Here is a 13405-nt window from a genome sequence, read left to right on the forward strand (position 1 = left end):
AGGCCTAATGATGAGAAGCATTCTGACGATGATCTGTTGAACTACTAATACATTATTATATAATAAAAATACAGCTTTTGGTATAATTTATTACCATAAAATAACAGTAGACAGTCTGGTATGTATAATTTATTAAAACATGTGTACATTGGTAACTTATATTAATTACATTAACAATTTTCAATCTTCTAATGAATTTATATAGCCAGAGTTAGCTTCAAGTTCAACCTACCCTGCACTTTCTCCATTAAACAGCTTCTCAAAATGGAATGCATGCACATAATCCTTAAACCAAGCCCAATAATACCGTTTTACTTATTACATTGTGCGGAAATTATTTTAACCATGCTACAATAAAATAATATTTGTACTGACAGTGCTATCAGAATCATTAAATATATTGTCTGAATGTGTACAATCTCGAAAAGAAATCCATACTATCTTAAATTCAGAAACCCTTGGGGTTCTTTTCAAGATTAAGTCCTTTGGTCTCTGTACAGTATGTTGTTTCCATTGTAGTTTACTCTTAAACACTTCTTCGCACCACCGTACATGAATATGATGAAAATGTTTGCAATTCAGGCCAGCGTAGCCAAGATAGTCTAAGCTTGTAGCTGTTTGGTTTCATTGTCAACAAAAAAATTCATTTTCTTAGCCTGAAATTACTACTACTATATATTGACTTTATGTTGACAAATTATTTTCTGAAATCTAGTCTCACTTATATTATTGCAAAGGTTTTTACTAAACTGACCAATCAGCCGTGTTTGTTTTGGTCATGGAGATAACTTAATTGCAAATTCACGCACTCTGATTTTCATTAATTTCCATTTCTCAGCGAACATTTCATTCACTTATACCAACCAATGAAATAAAAATAATTCCCAACAAAAATCTACCACATACTCTTTTTTTTTACAAACTCACACTTTTATTATTTTGTAATATATTAAAAGAATTTTTAGAAGGGTTTTTATTTTAATAATTTTATAAATTCTTAATTTATCACCTGAAAGATAACTTGAGCTAGTGAAAGCTTGTGTCGAAAATAATTGTTTTAGGCATAATTAAATGCTGTCCAGTTTAATATTTCTTTTGTAATTGATTATTTGACTAATATGGCTGCTATTTTCTTTCTAAATTTTCCATGAAATGTTTATTTTTTTGGATCAAACTATAAATTTACTAGGGATGAAAATCACCCGATTGATAAGGTCTGTTTCAGATAAAAATGCAACTCAATAACTGTCAGCAACCTACTTGTTAATGCTGTCACTTCACCTTTGGAAACAGCAGTCATAACTCATAGAACATCATGTCATAAGTAGCAGATTTTTAAAGCGCATCGCAAGGGAGTATGTATACATCACTGTAACATATTTCGGTTTACTAATTTGCATATCTGCATTCAGGCAATTATAGTAGGAATAAATTAATTTATGGGAATTTAAAGTTCAGTCTCTAAATATTTTTAAATTTTATTTCATACACACTTGGTTGTTTTTTGACAAAACCATAAATACATTGTCTTGACGAACGAAATTATCAATGGAGCCAGTGTCGGTCTAGAACTCTATGACGTTGGAAGCTCAAAGCCATTACTATGATGTCATCACTGTTAGGTAATGCACGTTAAATATTCATTCGCTACAAAAAAAAAGCGAATCTGAACTGGATTGTAGGATATTTGACCTTGAAACATTAAATTCAAGATTGAGGAAATATTTATAATATTAATATATACTAAACAGAAAATTGAAAATGTAATATATTTGAGTTTTATATTTGGCAAAAATGTGTTCTTGGAAATTGTTCGCTATTATAAATAATAATTATAATGTTTTATATAGCGCATAATATAAGAAAGTTGCATAATAATGCTCATAGATTTAATTAAGCTAATTACAGTACTGTAGCTATCGTAGGCTGAATCATTTCGGCCTGGATAGAGGTCATGTAAACAACCTTTGATCACCAGTGCTCCCATTTGCTATACTGTGTATGTTTACTGTATTTATTGTATTTCCGTAGTGATTATGAAAGATTTAGAATATGTATTACAAACATCCTTAACAACAGTTAAATAGTTCTGCCTTGTGTAATCAGGGCATTTGTAGTATGGATTGTAGCTGGGTGAACTGAAATTTTGCTCTTCTTCCATTGATTGCTACCGTTATCGAAAGGTCCACTGATTAATTTCAGATAAGATAGTATAATAAATACTCCAAGTATCAAAATGCTGCATGCCATCGTGTCGGGATTCAACATTAATTATGTCATCATCAGGAATGAAAAATTATCCAAGCAAGCAAGTTTATATGCACAACTACCATAAGTGTTTGATCAATCAAAACATTACCCCTAGTAGGTGACATAACTATGAATAAACTAAAGATCAAAGCATCCTTACCCTACTGATCAAAGTTACCTACAAAAACCGTTATCTTGTTGGAAATTGTTTAAATCTTTGTTTAAGATATTAAATTTTATTTATTTTTATTTATATATCAATTTATCACATGCAATACAAAGTGGAGGAGACAAGCCAACAGGTGGCCAGTACATCTTTTATGGCTTGTCCTATAAAATATGGTACAGTACTACTGTACACACGGAAATTGTTCATACTTTAAAAAAAAAAGGAGCATATTAGGATTATATTGTCAACGACTGAACAAAGACATGGAATCTGTTACCCGTTGGTGGCATCATAGAAGCAGTTTGGCGCAGCGGGAAACGGTTTGGTTTCCCAACCTCGAGGTCGGGGTTTCAATCCTTCACTGTGCATTTCGCTTGTGTCCTTGAGCAAGACACTTTATCTGCATTGCTTCTCTCCACCCAGGAATATTAATGGTACCTGGTGGAGTTGCCTGCTCCTGCGCTGATTACCACCAGCAACACTTAGCATGTGGACCCAATGACCAGGGAAAGGAACTGCGCTTTATAACCGCAAGGAAGAGGCGCATTATAAATGCCCGTACCAGTACCAATACATCAAGAAATAATGAAAATAATAATCCAATCCAATAGTAATAATGATATCATGCATTGTGGGCTGCCTTGTAACCATGGGATTCCTTTTTTGTGACTGTTAAGTTTCTTTTTATGATAATAATACTGTTGTCTATAAATTAGCAAATATGCAGCTTATAATAATTAATGTTGCCTTTCACTATAATCAGGCCCGTAGCCAGGTTCTTCCAAGAGGGGGTTTTCTGGGCGTGAGGTCCCCGGTCGAAGCCCCAGTGAAACCCCCAAAGGACTTATTTGCGAAATTTGAAGAGGGGAGTTAGCCAAAAAAGAGAGGGGGGTTTGCTAGAAAAATTGGGTGCTCCCGAACCAGATAGTAGGGCAACCTATATGATACACATCATTATTGATGGCAAGCTGCTACAATATTTATTGTATTTAATATTATGAAATGAAATTGAACATTGCAACAAGGGCTGTAGTGTAACATAGCGTATTGATGTTAAATTGTTAATTACCTCTTCCAAGGAGGTTATGTATTCACCCCTGTCTGTTTGTTAGCAAGACTGCACAAAATCTATTAAATTAAAGATACTTTATTTGTGTTTGTTCAGAAAATAAGTTGGTACATCGCAAAACAAAGTGCAAGATTAATACAAAACAACATAATAGTTATGCCCTAAAACGTATATGATATTTTGATTAAGAATTTAATGGATAGTGGTATGAATGAGTTAAAATATCTATTGTTCTGCAGGTTTGTGATTTTAACATTTTACTCGAGGGTAGCCAAGTAAATGATGCGTTTAGTGGGTGGGAACTATCTGTTAAGATACTCTTTACTTTATCAATAATTTTAATCTCAGATATATTCTAGTTATCTATTTCGTTGTAGAATTATTCCAGCCTGATTCATGATACGTTGTATTCTGTTATAATTGATTTTTCTTAAATTATCAAAATATCGTAAAATTTAATAATGGAATGTTACATAATTCAAGAAAAACATCGTAATGGAATCACCCATACACAGTCTGAGAGTTTGGTATCTAGACACAAGACAGAGATTTGCATTCAATGTGACTGCTCTAGTTATGATTGTTTTATAGGATTTTTAATGAGATGTATGAGATCTATTGATTGTAGTGAATAACAAATTATGAAATCAATCAATCATCGGGTATATACATACTGTGTAGTTTACAACATTCTAACAGTCCATTCCATAGGAATTAATATGACAAATTTAGTCTAAAATTATTTCTGAGCGTGTATTTTTGTTTGTGATCATTCACAGGTGAAACAGATAATGGAAGAAGCAGTCACCCGCAAGTTTGTACATGAAGACAGTGGTAGCATCATATCTCTATGTGGTAAGCAGCTTGTTGCTGTTGTTGCTTTTTGTTGATTTTCGTTATGTTTGTCACTATTGTTTGCTGTAGTTCTACATCTACATTTCTGTGTGAAAAAAAATCATCTAATTTACCTCTTGTTATGTTATGCAAATTTATTCAAGTTCTTTAGGAAACAATAGAAAATAGAAGCTGAAAGAGCAACTGTTTCCTGAAACAGGAGCGACCGCTCACCGGTCTGCCCTTTCCTCCACTCATAAATTTTTTAGAAGAGCTAATAAGACGGAAATTTTAAATAATTAGAATGTTTATGTGTAGAAAAAAATATATTATTTAGAATGTTCGTTTGTACAAAAATTAAAATATCTTAAAATTTAAAAAAATAAAATTTCTATTCAAAAAATTGATTACCAAGAACAAATCCTTAACCGACCGCGCCATCCATGCGATGTGCCCTATTAGTGGTAATAGCATAAAGTACAGTCCTTCGCTGAAACCCGTGTTTTATTTTGTAGGTGTAGGGGGAACCCTGGGGTCCAAATTAAAAGAAGGCAATGAACGTTTTTGGAAATCCACCTCTAGCTTGTGTGTACAAAATTTCCTGCACATCCATTCAAAAATGGCGACGCTGGATGCTTTTCAAGTTCTGGTAATAAGAACAAGAACAGTGAGGCTCTGGGGTCAGCGCCTTCCACGTACCCGAAAATATGCCTAAACCCTTGCAGGGCTGAAGGTCATTTCTCGCTCATAGCAAAAAACTACCGTATTCTAGGCTAGTAGGCCTAGCCTAGGTTGAGGCTTCATTCATGTTCGCTAACGTCATAGAGCAACATTTGTTAAGTTCGTTGTGTGCATTCACAAAAGATACCCACACACTCTATTCAATTAGTGCCCACTCAAGATAGTGAAATACCTGGAAATGAAAATGATGACTTCACAACTGAAAAATGTGATCAAATAATGTTGATACATTCCATGGAAATATTCCAATACTGTATAATAATAATAATAATAATAATAATAATAATAATAATAATAATAATATTTATTCGGCATTCGAGATCAATGGCCAGGAAAGAGAATAGGCAATTAGCTTAAACAAATAATTTTGTACTCTTTCCTCTTAACTTAAGCTACACAAACAAATACAAAATTTAAACATTATAAAGTTATAAACTATAGTTTGATAAAAATAATCAAAAAGGCAAAGGTCATAAGTAAGCAGATTATAAAAAGTAAGCAAACATAAACAGTTAATAAACAGTCAATACATTGAGATATAGTGCTTGGTGCATAGATCAGACCTAAAACTTGTGATTGATAAGGATTGTCAAATAGATACGGTAATGGTATCTGTTCCCAGAGTCTTGGAAATGAAACGTATCATGGCAGTTGTTGAGACATTTTGGGGCAGAATCAATGAGTTCCTGCGAATATGACCAACATCCTGTTTAATTCAGAGGCAGACTTTTTGAAGGATAATTTATTATCAAATTACTGAAATAGAACTTCAGATAATCTCAGAAAAAAATGTACATGAAAACTCGCGAGTGGAAGACAACCTGACTTTTACCTAAATCAAAATTCAAAGTGGTTTAGCAGAGCAGCTGAGGCAACAGAGATGGATAAGCGTGTGACTGTGTAGTCGGAAGCACTGCGCATTTTCCAGGAGGTATTTTGCTATTATTATTTTTTTTTTTTGCAATTACCAAACATCCAGTGTCAGGCTATGTTGTATAATGGAGAGATTGCGCATATCACCTGGGGAATTTCAAGTGAGAAAACAACACTTTATTCTTTTTATTTTGCTCGCTCCCCCCCACGGCTTAGCTGTAGTCTTCAGGCAACATTTGCTACTCTAAAAAAGCATTTTATCCAGATAATTTTCATGGTTATGGTAGAGGCAGAAATTTCCTTCCCAGGCCTGCGAGGCAGACATGACTACCGACAGTAACAGGAAGACACAGGGGAATCTCTTGTACCTTTAATATTTGTATCTGGTTTATCCAGAATCCAATTTAATTGTGTTCAGTTCAATTGGGATTATTAAATCAACTTTAAACAAAGTTGGCCAATCCATTCTTTATCCATCTCAAACAAGTGTTAAAATTAAAAGAGTTACTTCAATAATTGACACTGGGCAAATAAATGATATTGAACGTAGAGCATTAGACCAAAGTTTAGCAGATAGGGAAAATAACCAATAACGTCACTGGTAAGTATCATTGACTGTCTGTGACTATTTTGTAGTCGTAGAGAGACGTTCACATCATTGTCCATTAAGAGAACCAAAACCGAGCCCTAGACGAGTAGTGGCTTCAATCAGCACCGATGTTAAGGCTGTTACTAGTTAAGAGGCACTCCTAATATATAAGAAAACAAACAATTTTGTTTTTCATACTTTTATGACAATCTTTAAAAAATAAGTTCACTAAACAAGGTACCGATATAATAGTCTTGCATTAATATGTCCTCTGTGTTTTTGTTTTGACAAAATGTTGAATTCAATATTAAATATATAATTCATACTAATAATATTTATATGATTGCATACACTTGGTACAAAAGTGTTAGGAATTTTATTGCATACACTGACACAAAATGAGCATTGATCCATCACAACAGAAATTTCTTTTAACTGCTTTCAGCAAGCCTGACTGTCATTCTAAGCTTTCTAGCCTACCATTGTGCCAAACTGCTTAACAATTGACAAATACAACATTGTATCATATTTCATAATATAACAATGATTTTTTTTTTTAAGTATACAGAATTATTCTTGTGCAAGCTGGTGTTTAATTGCAAGGGTATGGTGGGTAGGAACATTGGGGCATGCAGTCTAGTTTACTAGGATAATTCTATTACTAATATTTACAATACATATTTCTCTGTAAATATTGTTATCATGACCTAGATAATTATTGTTGAAAGTATAATGCCGTAGCGTGTTTACCTTACATTAATGTTGACCGGGTTCCACAAAGAAGGGAAGTGATGTAATTTGTAGTCGCTGGTAATAATGATAATGATGATGTGACACTGGTATCATTTTATTATATGATGATGTGGATAGTGATGATGATAATGATCAAAATGATGATGACTATGAGAATGATGATTATGGTGATTATAATTGTGATGATGATAGATGACGAGGATGACCATAATTGATGATGAGGACTACTGTATGATGATGATAGCAGTAGCTACAAGCAACTACAATGATGTGATTTTTCCTGTTACCCTCTGATGAGCATCATTATGTTCATTTTTATCATCATCCGGGTAAATTTAGGGTGTAAAATACTGTATTTTAATATTTTAGAATACCTTAATTTCTACATTCATGTTGATAATGATGTTTTTTATTTCCATTCTTGGGACAATTACATCTTTAAAATAATTGTATTGAAGGTGTATTATTTCAGCAGTAAACAAGAAAAAAAAACACTGTAGTTATCTGTTTTTGTCAATTTCTTATTTTTACCCTGCGATTGAGGGCATAGTTAACTGTTGTTCTTAAAAGGTCAATCACAGTGTTCAACTCATGAATGACCTTTTACTTAATTATTACAACATTCTTCAGCAACCACCTAGCCATAGAAACTGCAATTTACCGTATTTATTTTCAGTAGAAGAAACTTACCTCAAAATCGATATTCCTATAGATATCAATTCCTGTATCAACATTTTTTGTATGTACTTCCTTTTAATTTCACTTGCTTTAAATGCTGATTATTTTTCTCGGAAATATTTAGAAATTGAATATATCTAAAATGGATACTAGTGTAGAGTTGGCATTTATAAATTTTAATATTATAATTTTTGATCACTATATCACAATGTCTTTACTGTACATATTCTAGGACTTCTATATTGCCTCTTACTTGCTTTAAATGCTGATTGTTTTTCTCTGTGAAATATTTATAAATTTATTAAGTATAAAATGGCTACTACTAGTGTTATACAGTATATCTAGTAATAGTATACAGTAGGTAGCATCAATCATAAATGTTAATATTTTGATTTTTGATCACTATATCATTTACTTCATTTTTGATATTACAATATCTTTTCTGTACATCCTCTAGACCTTTATTGAATTTATTTATTTTGGTATTAAAAGAGACTTAAATTGAGTTGATTAAAAATATGTAAAACAAGATTTCATCCTTTAATTTTTCTTTTTCATACTCTTAGAAAGGTATCATGATAGGTTGTTGTGTTGTGCACATGGAACAGCATATTATATATGCTGCTAGTGCCACCGTCTAAATTTATCTCATCTAATAGCTAGAGAAACTCATTTAATGGCTTGATGGCATAGGCTGTTTGCGTAGGTGTTTGATTCGGTGAATCTGATTAGTCCATTGATTTCGCGTTAGGTCTGAAATCCATGTGGCCAAAGGAGGCAAAGCATAATCTGCATTATTATTCGTCGTCAATTTGGTCATTTTGAAGATTGAATGTATTTCACAGCATTTTCAAGAAACAGCTTTTCTTATAGAGGCTTTTGACTCATTTGTGTTAATGATTTAAGACCAAATAAAAACAATTACTAGTTTCTCGACCCCTCTCACAACCATTTTCTGTGCCTCACCAAATTTTTTTTAATTTCTTTTATTTTACGAACTCACATCAGTCAAATTCCTCTCTCGATTGTTCGTGGTTGGGGATACATACTGTATGAATCGTGTCTAGTGCTTCTTTTATTTGCTTTCAATGTGTCTACTTGGTAAAAGTGAGAAAGTAGTAGTGCTCTGTTTCTCATCGACCATCTTGGATTTGCCATCTCGGAGTAAAAAAGAAAAAAAGTGCCCTTATTCAGATCCTTTTTTCAAAACATTAGGCCAAGAAACTACTCTTTTTTTTTTACTTGGCTTATTAAGTGGTAGCACTATTGTGTCTTAAAAATGTTATGATGATTTTGATGACTGTGATAAAATGATACAAAAAAGGAATTGTGTAGCTGAAGCACGGTGACATTTGAAAATATGGATTGGTTGGTTGGGAATATTTTATTTTACTATAGTAGGCCTAGGCCTAATACTATGCTTTGTTGTCAATCGTCACATACCCATGCATTTTAGTTTGTAAATTGGTAACCACAAGACAAACTTATTTAATAATAATTACTCTAAGTATTATGTTTCCACTACAGCTCAAGTTAGGTCTAGTATAATTCTTTGCTATTTCATTCATTCATTCAAGAAATTTGGTCATATTTTTGCCAAAAAAAAGTAAACATAGATATTTCTAAGGTTTTCGGTTGGTCAGAATTTATGATTATGATGATAATGATCACTGATTAAGATTATAATGTTGGTAATGATTATCAGATTAGATAGCAGTAAATAGTGATAATGGTGATGATTATGAAAAATTATAATTCATGGATTGTGATGATATATTATTTTCATGTTGATGGTATTGGTATTGACAATATGGGATAATGAATGCAGATGATGATTATGATAATAATGATATTGATAACAATCTTGTCTAAATTTATGGCAATGACTTGGCAGTGATAAAAGAATAAAACAAAATTTATTAATCCAAAACACTTGTTGTTTTCCATTTGTAATTCACCAATAAAATGATACCACAAAATTGATTGATACCTGTAAATGAATTGAAGAATAAAACAATGATGTTAAATGTATTTAAAAAATATGATGTATAATTAACACACTTTGGATAATTAATTATCAAAACAATATTTTTTTTTTTTCGCAATTAAAGATTCATCTATCTACAGTAGACACACTTCCATGGAAATAATAAATAGATGAAGAAAAAACTGACAGCATTGGCTGTGAATAGACATACATCTGGGAATCAAAACATACATTATTTAATTACAGTCTACATGGCTGAACACATAGGCCTGTATAGCGTAGGTCTGCTTGAACAACCCTACAAAATAAGGGTATTGATTATCTACTCCAAAATTCTAGACCTACAGTATTTTATTAAATTATTTATTTTTTCCACTACAACACAAGTACTGTAACTATAATTCTTTGATTTCATGTTTATATTTCTTAAACCTACTAAAATCTTGAGGTCTGAACGTTAAAGGAACTACCCACACACCAATAATAGTGTTAGGGAGACGTCCCCTGACCCCCATTAACCGTGGTATGTGGAGTATATGGGCCCGTTCGAGCGAAAAACGCAAACCGTATTCTGGTGAATTCACCGGTTAATCACACTGAGCACACAGCGGGTGGTCCACCGTTCGAGCAAATTTTAGCTCATGTCGAATACCGTGTAACGGAACTATTCCGGAAGTAATTTTGTAAGGTCATTCAGAAACACCAATCCCATCAACCCATTCTTTGTTTACTTCTGCTTGCTTAAACGATACGCGAGAACGATTTGTATTGAAGTTTAATTCTCTGAATACTGTACTGTAATGGTAATGTTACAAATTGAACATGTAGCTATGCTACTAGCCACCATTATGGCTACAATGATGCGATGTTATGTGGATGGATTTACTGTCCAATCCAACTTTGATTTCGCCGTGAACATGAGGAGGCGAAGAAGAGCGCGACGACAGCGGGCAAGAAGTACACCATGTAGCACCAAATTGCACATTAAATATGTCTTGTCAATATTCAACAAATATTGCACGACGATGGGTGCTGTTGAAATTGAAGAAATGAACAAAGAAGCGCTAGACACACTCTTGGGGAAATTCTACCTAGCTAGTACTCTCCCGAAGCAGTTTTAGCCATCAATTTTACCAGTAAATATAACTGACCAACCAGTGAAAATTGTGTGTTGGTAGGATAAAAAAGCACTTATTAGGCCTAGGCTGGCCTTTTTCAATTAAAACAAACATCATTTCAGTGCAGGCCTAGGCTATGATCATTTATTATTGTTTTTTGGAGCCCATGAACTTTACTTATAAGTGGCAATACCTCACGTTGTGTGCGCTTAGCTGACTCTATATGGACAAATTTATCAGGGTCAAATTAAGACAAGCTTCGCTTCTATTTTTTATCCTAATTAATTAATTTTAATGTTGTCCACTTTATTTATCATTTGATGTATTTGATTAATTAATTGAATAAATGTTAATTGAATTGAATTGAAAGGGTATGCTAAAGTATAAGCATCATCCAGACTGTCAAATTTTATTTAACAAAAACATGTCACTTGCCTATATATGGTCATGATGACATCACACCTTGATCATATATAGGCACATCATGACTATATATGGGCAGTTATTCATCAAATAAAATTTAATAGTCTAAGCTAGTGGCCTTGGGTAAGACACTCTGCATTCATGTCTCTCTCTCTCTCTATAGACCAATTGCATTGTTTACATAATATAGAATAATGCATCAGTGCGGCCATAGCCAACAGCCAGAATAATCAGTGGAAAATTTCAATGAAAAACAAAGACAGTGATGTACAGTAGATCATTGATTTAACGAGAAAGACAGAAGATACTTGAATAAACATCCAGATATCGTGGTTATATTTATTTCCATTCTACCTTTCAATATAATTTGCTCAATTTTTTGTAAATTAAATAATTAAACTTGACAAAAATGTGGCGCTGCTCCAGACAATAGCCCATTTATAACCCAGTACTAGGCTAGAAATGTAGGCATAATTACAAGATTGTTTTTATTTAAATTTTTTCTTTCAAGTTTGAATGTTGTACATTCAATTTTAGATTGGCTGGTTAATAGCAATCATGCTGTTTTGTTAATTTCTTTTTATCACAGGTCTAGCCAGTTCCAGACCATAAAGCATGCAGATTTCTTGATATTAAATTTTTTTCAACCCTTATGATCAGCTGTTGTTTAGCCTGTGTATAGTTTCTAGTAATACCAAGGACTTTTTTTCTTTTTTTTTTTTCATTTTTAAAATCAATTTTTTACTAGTATCATGTCCTACTTTTCTGTAAAATGTTCTATCATCGCTGCTTTTTATCACTTTCCTGCTGGGCACACTATAAGTACAGTATGCATAAATGTAATACAAATGTCTGTACCCTGGAATATTTAATATCAGTATAGATTTAAACGGTTGGATGTAAATATTTTAATTGTACAAAGGATTCAGTTGAATGGTGAATATTCATGCTTGGTTATTACTCCCTGGGTAGTTGAAGGTTACATATTGCGTATCATAGTTGTTTTCAATGACCTGTAAATTTAAACACAACATAGTATTATTGCCTTCAAAAATTTGAATCAAAAGCTGTTGAAAGACTATAATTTGTAAAGTACCCCTAATCACACACTGGGCACTTTCAGCTTGTGGTAGTAACATGTATTGACTAAATGAATAACTAATCATTATGCCCTAAAAATGCACTTAGAATATTGGTGATTTTTATACCTCCATGGTGATATCATTATTATCATTGACAACATTGCATTATTATAATATGTAATTTAGTTTGGCGCACCGGGTTTGGTTTTCAAACCTCAAGGTCAGGTTTCTATCTTTCCCTGTGCATTTCACTTATGTCCTCAAGCAAGGCACTAATTGTCTACTACACCACCCACGAGTATAAAATGTTGGTGTTGTTCCCTGTGCAGAAGCAACACCTAGGCCATGCTTAAGCATAATGGCCAGGGCCAGGGCCTAATGACCAGGGCCAGAATTTCTTCATGTTTCAAGAGTAAGGGGCTACAGTATACAAATAATCAAACAAATTAATAAAATAAGTAAATGATAATTATTTATTATTAATATTATTATTATCATCATCGTCATTTTCTTCATATTAACATCCATCATTATTATCGTCATCTTCATTACCATCATCATTACCCTCATCATCCTTAAATCATTATCAGTTATTTATGAATATTATCATGATCATAACAGAACATCCCAGTAAACAGGGAAATACTCCCCATCCATAGATGTTTTGATAGCATACTGAATATCTGGATCATGTAATAGTTGTTGCCTACATAGTCTTGACCTTGGCTCAAGAGAAGATTTGTAATTACATTTGATTCCATATTGAGCATTAGGCTTGATGATGTCACATGCTTTCACAGATCAGCTCATCAATGTTTACCAGCAAACCATTAACCATA

At 32.8% G+C, this 13405-nt stretch overlaps 1 protein-coding gene across 1 annotated transcript in view; it reads left to right on the top strand.

Moving 5' to 3' along the window:
• Positions 1 to 4286: 4286 nt before the first annotated feature.
• Positions 4287 to 13405, top strand: part of LOC117114078 (small G protein signaling modulator 1-like) — a gene marked incomplete at its 5' end in the record, with an annotated part of 53566 nt that continues 44447 nt past the window's right edge. The window contains 1 exon segment of the mRNA XM_033257618.1: positions 4287 to 4343.

Source organism: Anneissia japonica, unplaced genomic scaffold, assembly GCF_011630105.1.
Source record: "Anneissia japonica isolate Jap-2015-1 unplaced genomic scaffold, ASM1163010v1 scaffold288030_len866700_cov218, whole genome shotgun sequence".
In the NCBI taxonomy this organism is placed as follows: Eukaryota; Metazoa; Echinodermata; class Crinoidea; order Comatulida; family Comatulidae; genus Anneissia; species Anneissia japonica.